Consider the following 9318-nt stretch of genomic DNA (forward strand, 5'->3'; position numbering starts at 1 on the left):
TTATCCTTTTTTCTGTCACTGGGCATTTGGGTTGCTTCTATCTCTTGGCTACTATGAATAGTGCTGCTGTGAACACGGGTATACCTCTTAAAGAGCCTGCTTCCAATTTTATCATAGTTCTATTTTTAATTTTTTGAGGAACCACCATACCGTTTTACACAGTGATTACACCATTTTACAATCCCACCAGCTGTGCACAAGAGTTCCAAGTTCAAAGTGGTATGTTTTTATCTTGCATTTATTTTATGACAAGTGACATTGAATACTTGTTCACAGGTTTCTTGTCCATTTAGATCTCCATTTTTATAAGATGTCTGTTCTAGACTAGAGTGCAATGGTGTCATAGCTCACGGCAACCTCAAGTTCCTGGGCTCAAGGGATACTCTTGGCTCAGACTCCAGTGTAGCTGGGACTACAGGCTCCTACCACCATGCCCTGTTAGCTAGCTTGCTTTCTTTCTTTCTTTCTTTCTTTCTTTCTTTCTTTCTTTCTTTCTTTCTTTCTTTCTTTCTTTCTTTCTTTCTTTCTTTCTTTCTTTCTTTCTTTCTTTCTTTCTCTCTCTCTCTCTCTTCTTTTTTTTTTTTAGACAGAGTTTCATTATGTCACCCTTGGTAGAGTGCTGTGGTGTCACAGCTCCCAGCAACCTCCAACTCTTGGGCTTAAGTGATTCTTTTGCCTCAGCCTCCCAAGTAGCTGGGACTATAGGCACCTGCCACAACACCCAGCTATTTTTTGGTTGTGGTTGTCATTGTTGTTTCAGCAGGCCCGGGCTGGGCTCGAACCTGCCAGTCTCGGTGTATGTGGCTGGCACCCTACTCACTGAGCTACAGGCGCCGAGCCCCTGTTAGTTTTATTTTTACTTATTTTTAGTAGAGACAGAGTCTTACTCTTGCTCAGGCTTGTCTCAAACTCCCAAGCTGAAGCCATCCACCTGCCTCCGCCTCCCATAGAGCTAGGATTACAGGCTGAGCCATTGCACCCAGCTCTTTTGTCATTTTTATTTAATGGCTTGTCTGGAAGAGTTCTTTATACATTCTAGATATGAGGTTTTTATTGGTTATATTTGTTCCAAATATTTTATACTTCATGATTTCCTGACTTGGGAAGGATCCCAGGCTTTCCACTGACTATGGGGGGAGGCCCCAGAAGGCTGGTGGTCTGACGGGACTCCCAACCTCCTCATCTCCAGTCTCTTCCCGCAGGGGCCCTGGGCTGCCCCAGCGGTGGTGGGTGCGGATTCTGCTGCTTTCTTTCTGGCACTGACATTGTGGCTGCTGTGCAATGGCCTGCTTTCTTTCTAAGGAATTGTCCTCCCATGCTTGTGGTGGCTGCCGCCTGTAATCCTAGCACTATGGGAGGCTAGGTGGGTGGATTGCTTGAGCTCAGAAATTGGAGATCAAGTTGAGCAAGAGCAAGACTCGGTCTCTAAAAATAGCCAGGTGTTGTGTTGGGCATCTGTAGTCCCAGCTACTCAGAGGCTAGGGCAAGAGGATCACTAGAACTCAGGAGTTTGAGGTTGCTGTGAGCTAGGCTGATGCCTTGGCACTCTGGCCTGGGGCAACAGAATGAGCTGCTCTGTCTTAAAAAAAAAAAAATTGTTCTTCCCTTTACTCTTCCCTTCTCTTTCTTCTGTAACCACACCAGACTAATATGGCTTAACTTTTATATAACAGAGTCACCAGTCATTTTCAGTGGCTGTGGGACCCCAGGTTGAAGGTCATGAAACCTGACCATGCCCAGATGAACCAAGCTGGAAAGCTAAGGCAGAACCTGAATGTGTGGACTGAGGAGAAGGGACTGAATTAAGAAGCAGACATTGCGTGGAAGGAACCAGGATTCAATCACATTGTGCCCTGGTGTCCCCCGCCACAGGATCCGGTCAGGGTATGTTTCCTGGTATTACCCCATGGCACGATCCCATCAGAAAATGCCTCATCCCGTTCTGACTATAAAACCAGCCCAACCCTTTTGTTTAGGAACTCATTGCCTTGGAATTTTTCCTATGTGTCCCTCAGGAGGCTGAGGGAAGAAGACAACTTAAGCCCAAGAGTTTGAGGTTGCTGTGAGCTATGATGTCACTCTACCAGGGTGACAGAGAGGGACTCCGTCTCAAAAAAAAAAAGAAAGAAAAAGGAAAGCCTTTGTTTTAAGACATTGTTGGATATACTCTAATGAATATTTCTGCTTTGATTCTCCTTTCTCTAATCTATCTAAACGATCAGTAATCAACTGGTTTGTTTCTTTGTAAATACACATTAAGATTTCTGCCTACCTGATGAAGGTCAGGAAACCAAAATCACTGACAAGATTTTAGGAGGGAATAGGTTATCATAATATTCAATCTACCCGTTATATATTGAAGTCTTACCACTCACCTAACCAGGTCGTAGGAACTGATGCCTTGTGTTACATAAGGATTCCTCAGGAATTTGAGACTGCTAAGGGGGAAAATTAGATCATGCTGCTTCTTAAACACTTTGGAGAAGAAAACAGAGTTTCTTGCACAGTAAAGAATTAGGTTTTACACCCTTCGACTTATCAAGAAGAATATGGGGACGTTTACTAAGATCCAGCAGAATTTGGGGCCCCCAATTATGTAAGAAAACAGAATTTATCTCTGAGTATTTTTGCACATGTCTGCAAGTCTGAACACCCCTGATTCTAATTAAGCAACCCAGATACTGCAAAATAATTTCAGAAGTGGAGCACCAGTGCTCCTTTACCTCTGTTTAAGAATATCCTTCCTAAGCAATCAACGACAGCTTCAATTTTAGAATTCAGACTCTAAAATACATGTGTTCATGAGGGCATTGAAATAGTTATATAGAAAATTGAACTACTTGTTAAGAATTTTTATCTATTGCCATTGCTTTTCAAAACTTCATCAGTTCAGGGCGGTGCCTGTGGCTCAGTGGGTAGGGCGCTGGCCCCCTTGACGGAGGGTGGCAGGTTCAAACCTGGCCCTGGCCAGACGGCAACAACAACAACAAAAATAGCCGAGCGTGTGGCGGGCGCCTGTAGTCCCAGCTACCTGGGAGGCTGAGGCAAGAGAATCGCCTAAGCCCAGGAGTTGGAGGTTGCTGTGAGCAGTGTGATGCCATGGCACTCTACTGAGGGCTATAAAGTGAGACTTTGTCTCTACAAAAACAAACAAAAAACAAACAAAAAATAACTTCATCAGTCCATAAGGTAAATTAATTTTTACCTGTTCTAAAATTACTATGTGACTTCTTTTATAATAAACAGCCTTTATTTTAAACTAAAACTAAATTGTGTAAGGCTTCAATTTTTAAAGTAAATTCTAAAAGTGAAGTGCAAGTGCTTTAAAAATCAGAAGGAGGCAAGGGAATAAACAGAAAGCTTTGCTTCATCTGTTAGTAAGACACAGTAAGTGGACGTAGTCAATAAATTACTACAGTACTTGAAATAATGGGGAAGGCTTCTCCTTTGAGAGGGGACTTTCATTACCAGAAAAGAAACTCTGCAGCGCTCACTGCTCCTGCCTTGGAATGTTTGGGGGGCTGTCATTTTCCTTCTTCCAACTCTTGTCAGGCTTTCTAGCCCCCACCATGTACAAAGAAGGACTAAATACTAGCTTTTCAGAACTATATAGTCCACAGCAATCTGTTAGTTGAATGTAGGTTATAGCAAAGGGCAGACTGGAGAAATTTTAACATCTCATAGCAACAACTACAGGGGTTGAGTTACTATTATTGACAAGTCCTAGAAACCAAAAGAGACTAAGAAAGAATCAGCACCAAGTAGTCAAGAAAACAAAACAAAGAGACTAAATAGCAACTTAAAAAAATAAAGACTAGTAAGGAAGACATACACAAAAGTTTTTGTTTTCTAAATGTTATCCTAAATTTTCCTTGAAACAGTGGTTTTTAGACAGAACACCATTTTCATAACTAATATAATTTTTCATGTAGTACCTTGCAATGCAATTTATAGATAACTTACACATATAATTTTAAAGAAGTGTAAGGTTCTAAATGTAATATAGAGGAGAAATAAAAGGAAGGTAATCAACAGCAAAAGAATATGCATTTTGATACACAAATGTTTGTGCACATTTCCATGAAGGCATAACCAAGAAGCCCAATGCAGGGGTGAGCAGACCCGCAGGAGTGTGGTGCCCGTGACACAACACCAGGTGTAGTGCTGCTGTCAGTCGGTAAAGTTCCAAACAGTATAACAGGGTGCTACATTCCTTCTAGGTAGTAGTTGTATCCCTGAAAAATTCAGTATATATTAAATTGTATTTCAAATTTCAAAGAAATGGTATAAAGGAGGTAAAGAAAGGAGCTGCCAGGGGTTCAGTGCCTATAGCTCAGCGGCTAGAGCGTCAGCCACATACTCAGGAGCTGGTGGGTTCAAACCCAGCTCAGGCCTGCCAAACAACAATGACAGCTACAACCAATAGCCGGGCATTGTGGTGGGCGCCTGTAGTCCCAGCTACTCTGGAGGCTGAGGCAAGAGAATCACTTAAGCCCAAGAGTTTGAGGATGCTGTGAGCTGTGACGCTACAGCACTCTACTGAGGGTGACATAGTGAGACTCTGTCTCTAAAAAAAAAAAAAAAAGAAAGGAGCTGCCAAAAAAAGATTGAGCTGAAAGTCAGGAAAACTGATTTCAAGCCCTGTTTTTCCTCTTTATGATAGGCCCTGGCTGCGCTGGACGCCCAGCATCTGCGTCCCCTTCCTTGATTTGGGGATCCTCCCAGTGTGAGGCTTGGTGGGTGACATGGCTCTTCCTTCCAATATTCTTTTCCTCTGCCCCTGGCAGAACAATGTATTGGCAAGTCCCTTGCCCAGGACTTACAATCTGAAAGGAGTGGACAAAATCAGTGGAGTTGTGATAGATTATTTGCATTGGCAGTGGTGTTGCTGAGAGTCAATGGGCAGGTGAGAGAATTCAGGCTGCTTTGGTGGCTGGGTGAGCTGCTCCCAACTGTCCCTTAACTTTCTGAGCTTTGTTCTTCCTTCGTTCCCCAAGATCCTGAAATAAATTATCTTTTCGGCTTCCATTGACCAGAATCAATTTGTTGACCTTAGCCAAAAACTCTGGCAGGCCTCATTTCCTTTGGGCCTCAGTTCCCTCGTGAGTAATGAGTAGAATCCATTAAGGCTCCTTCCAGTCTTGAAGGCTGGAGAAGTGCCGCTGTTGGAGGAAACCCTCTGTATTTCCCCTGAGCTTTACAGTTTGCAACGGGTTTGGAAACCTGTCATTTTATGTGGCCTGGAGGTACAGGAGGTACTCTAACACAGAGCAGAGTGTTCATCCCACTCGTACACACAAAAACTTCAATAACAAAATGGTAGTTATTATTACTGACATAGACTAAAACTTAGGGTATATTTTTAAGAGAAAAGAACAAGTTGCTTTTTGTGTATTTGGTATGATCTCGTTTCAGTAGAAATTACATTAGCTGTTATTATCATATACAGTAGGTAGTTAATAAATATTTGTTGAAGACATGGATTTCTATAAGAGAAAATTATGCCATTTGCTAGAAAGCACATGGAAAGAACCTGGAACAGTGGTGTATTAGTTTGCCAGGCTGCTGTAACACAACACCACAGACCTGGTGGCTTAAACAGATATTTATTTTCTCACAGTTCTGGAGGCTGGAGGTCCAAGATCAAGGTATCAGCTGATTTTTTTTCCTGAGGCCTCTCTTGTTGAGTTGTTTCTTCATATTGCTTTTCTTTCTTTTTATTTTTTATTAAATCATAGCTGTGTACATTAATGCGATCATGGGGCACCATACACTGGTTTTATAAACCGTCGGACACATTTTCATCACACTGGTTAACATAGCCTTCCTGGCATTTTCTTAGTTATTGTGTTAATACATTTACATTCTACATTTACTAAGTTTCACATATACCCTTGTAAGATGCACCACAGGCGGGCAGTGCCTGTGGCTCAAGGAGTAGGGTGCTGGCCCTACATGCTGGAGGTGGTGGGTTCAAACCCAGCCCCGGCCAAAAAACTGCAAAAAAAAAAAAAGATGCACTGCAGGTATAATCCCACTAATCACCCTCCCTCCACCCACCTCCTCCCTTTTCCCCTTCCCCCTATTCTTAGGTTATAACTGGGTTATAGCTTTCATGTGAAAGCCATAAATTAGTTTTATAGTAGGGCTGAGTACATTGGATATTTTTTCTTCCATTCTTGAGATTTACTAAGAAGAATATGTTCCAGCTCCATCCATGTAAACATGAAAGAGGTAAAGTCTCCATCTTTCTTTAAGGCTGCATAATATTCCATGGTGTACATATACCACAATTTATTGATCCATTCATGGATTGATGGGCACTTGGGATTTTTCCATGACTTAGCAATTATGAATTGGGCTGCAATAAACATTATGATGTGATTTTTGGTCTTCTGGGTATATGCCTAGTAGAGAAATTATAGGATTGAATGGCAGATCTATTTTTAGATCTCTAAGTGTTCTCCAAACATCTTTCCAAAAGGTCTTCGTATTACTTTTCCTCTGTACATGAGCATCTCTACCATCTCTCTGCACATCCAATTTCCTCTTCTTATGCAGATAACAGTTGGACTGGATTAGGGCCCACCCTTATCTTCAAATATAGCACATTCTGAGGCTAGGACTTGAACACAGATTTTGAGGGGACATAAATTGCATCCATAAAAGGTAAGCATATGAAAGATATATTTGTCCTAAATATTTTCTAGAATGTTCCTATAATATTTAAATACTTTATAAAGAGCCTAATTATTTTATAATCTGGTAATGCAATAAATTAGGGTAAAACGAAATGTGTTTATACAGTATTTAAAATGTAGATTCTAGGCCAGGTGCCTAGAATTACTCATGCCTGTAATCCTAGCACTCTAGGAGGCCGAGGCAGGTAGATTGCCTGAGCTCATGAGTTTGAGACCAGCCTGAGCAAGAGTGAGATCCCTGTCTCTAAAAATAGCTGGTAGCTGGGCGTTGTGGAGGGCACCTGAAAGCTGAGGCAAGAGAATTGCTTAAGCCCAAGAGTTTGAGGTTTCTGTGAGCTGTGACGCCATGGCACTTTACCGAAGTGAGACTCTGTCTCAAAAAAAAAGGTACGTTCTAGGTTTAGATAATTATAAACAGATTTTTCATTTACACAAACGTCTCCTGGGACATCGCAAAGTTGGGAGGGACACAGGACAATTAGGACTCTTTGTTGTGCACTGCTGGCCCAGGCACTGCAGGACAGACAGCAGCTCCTCCCAACAACTATTGCCAGTAGTACCCGCCAATCACTCTGGCAACCAAAAAGTGTTTCCGAAAACTCCCCCATGGATCATCAACACGTTAAAGTATAATCTCATATCAACATTCACAAAAGTTTGAAACATTTCCTTCTTTTCCTTTAAAAATAATAATGGGGGTGGCGCCTGTGGCTCAAAGGAGTAGGGCGCTGGTCCCATATACCAGAGGTGGTGGGTTCAAACCCAGCCCCGGCCAAAAACTGCAAACAAACAAACAAAAAAACAATGATAGTAACGGAGGACGAAATCACGCTAATTACCTCTAGCTCTGCCAGTGGAAAGGTTGAATCACTTGAGGCTGGGAATTCAAGACCAGCCTTGGCAACATATCAAGATCCCATCTTCATAAAAAATAAAAAAATTAGCCAGGTGTGGTGGCACACACCTGTAGGCATGATAGCTACTTGGGAGGCTGAAGTGGAAGGATCACTTGAGTCCAGGAATCCAGGAATTGGAGGCTGCAGTGAGCTATGAATATGCCACTGCATTCCAGCCTGGGCACAGAGCTAGACCCTATCTCCAAAAAAAAAAAAAAAAAGAAAGAAAGAAAAGAAAAAAGGGAGAAAAAAGAGAAAAAGAGAGGCAGAAGGAAGGCGAGGGAAAGACAGAGGGAGAAAGAGAAGGCAGTCCCAGGGTTTTTGCCTGCAAAATATACATTTTTTTACATCATGTATTCACATGTGTATGTTTTCCTTGTTCCTATAGCTCTCATAATGATACTTTGTAATGGGTATGTAACATTTCTTTGAGTAGATGTTATCACAATTTTTTAAAAGATTTTCATTTTTGGACTTTTTCCATTCTACTTTGAGTAGAGACAACAAATAACTCTGTGCTGGAAGTTTTTTAGCACCTCTTTATTTCCTCAAATTATTAGAAGTTTCTAGGCAAATGGATATAAATATCTTTGATACATATTTTCCTATATCAAATCAAAAGCTGTACAGCTCTTCAGCATATTTGTCAGCATCTCCACTCATTCTTTCCATCAACTTAACGCCGTCTGTCATGGGCAAATGACTTTGCCTGACTTTCTCAAGTTGTCCCTTGGTTACCTCCTGGAGATAGAGCACAGGTGGTGAGGTCAGAGGCGTCATGTTCATCCTAAAGCCGCAGAGTGAAAATGATCACATTCTCTGACCTTGGGGGTGGGGTGGGGGGGGTGGGGGGGTGGCTGCAGAGGTCTCTGAGCAGCCGAGTTGTACGGCTCCCTCCTCTCACCAAGGCCATCCTTTGTTTGGCACACTGACAGGAATAAAAACCCTCTTCAAGGTGACAAATGAGGTGAGTCACAGTGAACATTCCAGACATTATATGAACCTTATATGGGCCCATAAGATTAAAATCACAGACTAATAATATATCATTTGGCATCCTGAAAAGCAAAACAAAATGATTTCAGATAAAAATGTTTAATTGACTTCCATTGGGATTTAAATGTCTCAATGAATTAAATGGGTTTTCCTTCTACAATCAACTCCTTTGCAGTAATTTCTAGTACAACTGATTAAAAATTTATGGTTGGTTTTTAAAAATTAAAAAATTTAAATTTAAAATTAAAAATACTCACTCTGTCACCCTGGGTAAGAATGCCATGACGTCATAGCTCAGAGCAACCTCAAGATCGTCTTGCCTCAGCCTCCCCAGTACCTGGGACTACAGGTGACCAACACAATACCCGGCTAGTTTTTTTCTATTTTTAGTAGAGACAGGGTCTTCCTCTTGCTCAGGTTGGTTTCAAACCCCTGAGCTTAAGCAACCCACTGGGCCAGGATTAAAAACTTTTACTTTAAAAAAATTATTTTTATGGTTAGTTTTTAGTAAGCAAATGATTTGATATTGTATAATTTGCAATTATGAGTTAGAGAGTCTCTGGTTATTTTTGAATCGGATTTTAATGTTTTGCAATGTCTCCAAATAAGAAAAAGGAAGGTTATTTATATTATACTGCCCATTTCAGCCTAGTTTTACTTTTTTGGCAAGGGCCGTCAGTATACTATTGTTGTCAAATCACTATCATTACAAGGGATTTTGTAAA

Source organism: Nycticebus coucang, chromosome 11 (assembly GCF_027406575.1).
Source record: "Nycticebus coucang isolate mNycCou1 chromosome 11, mNycCou1.pri, whole genome shotgun sequence".
NCBI lineage: Eukaryota > Metazoa > Chordata > Mammalia > Primates > Lorisidae > Nycticebus > Nycticebus coucang.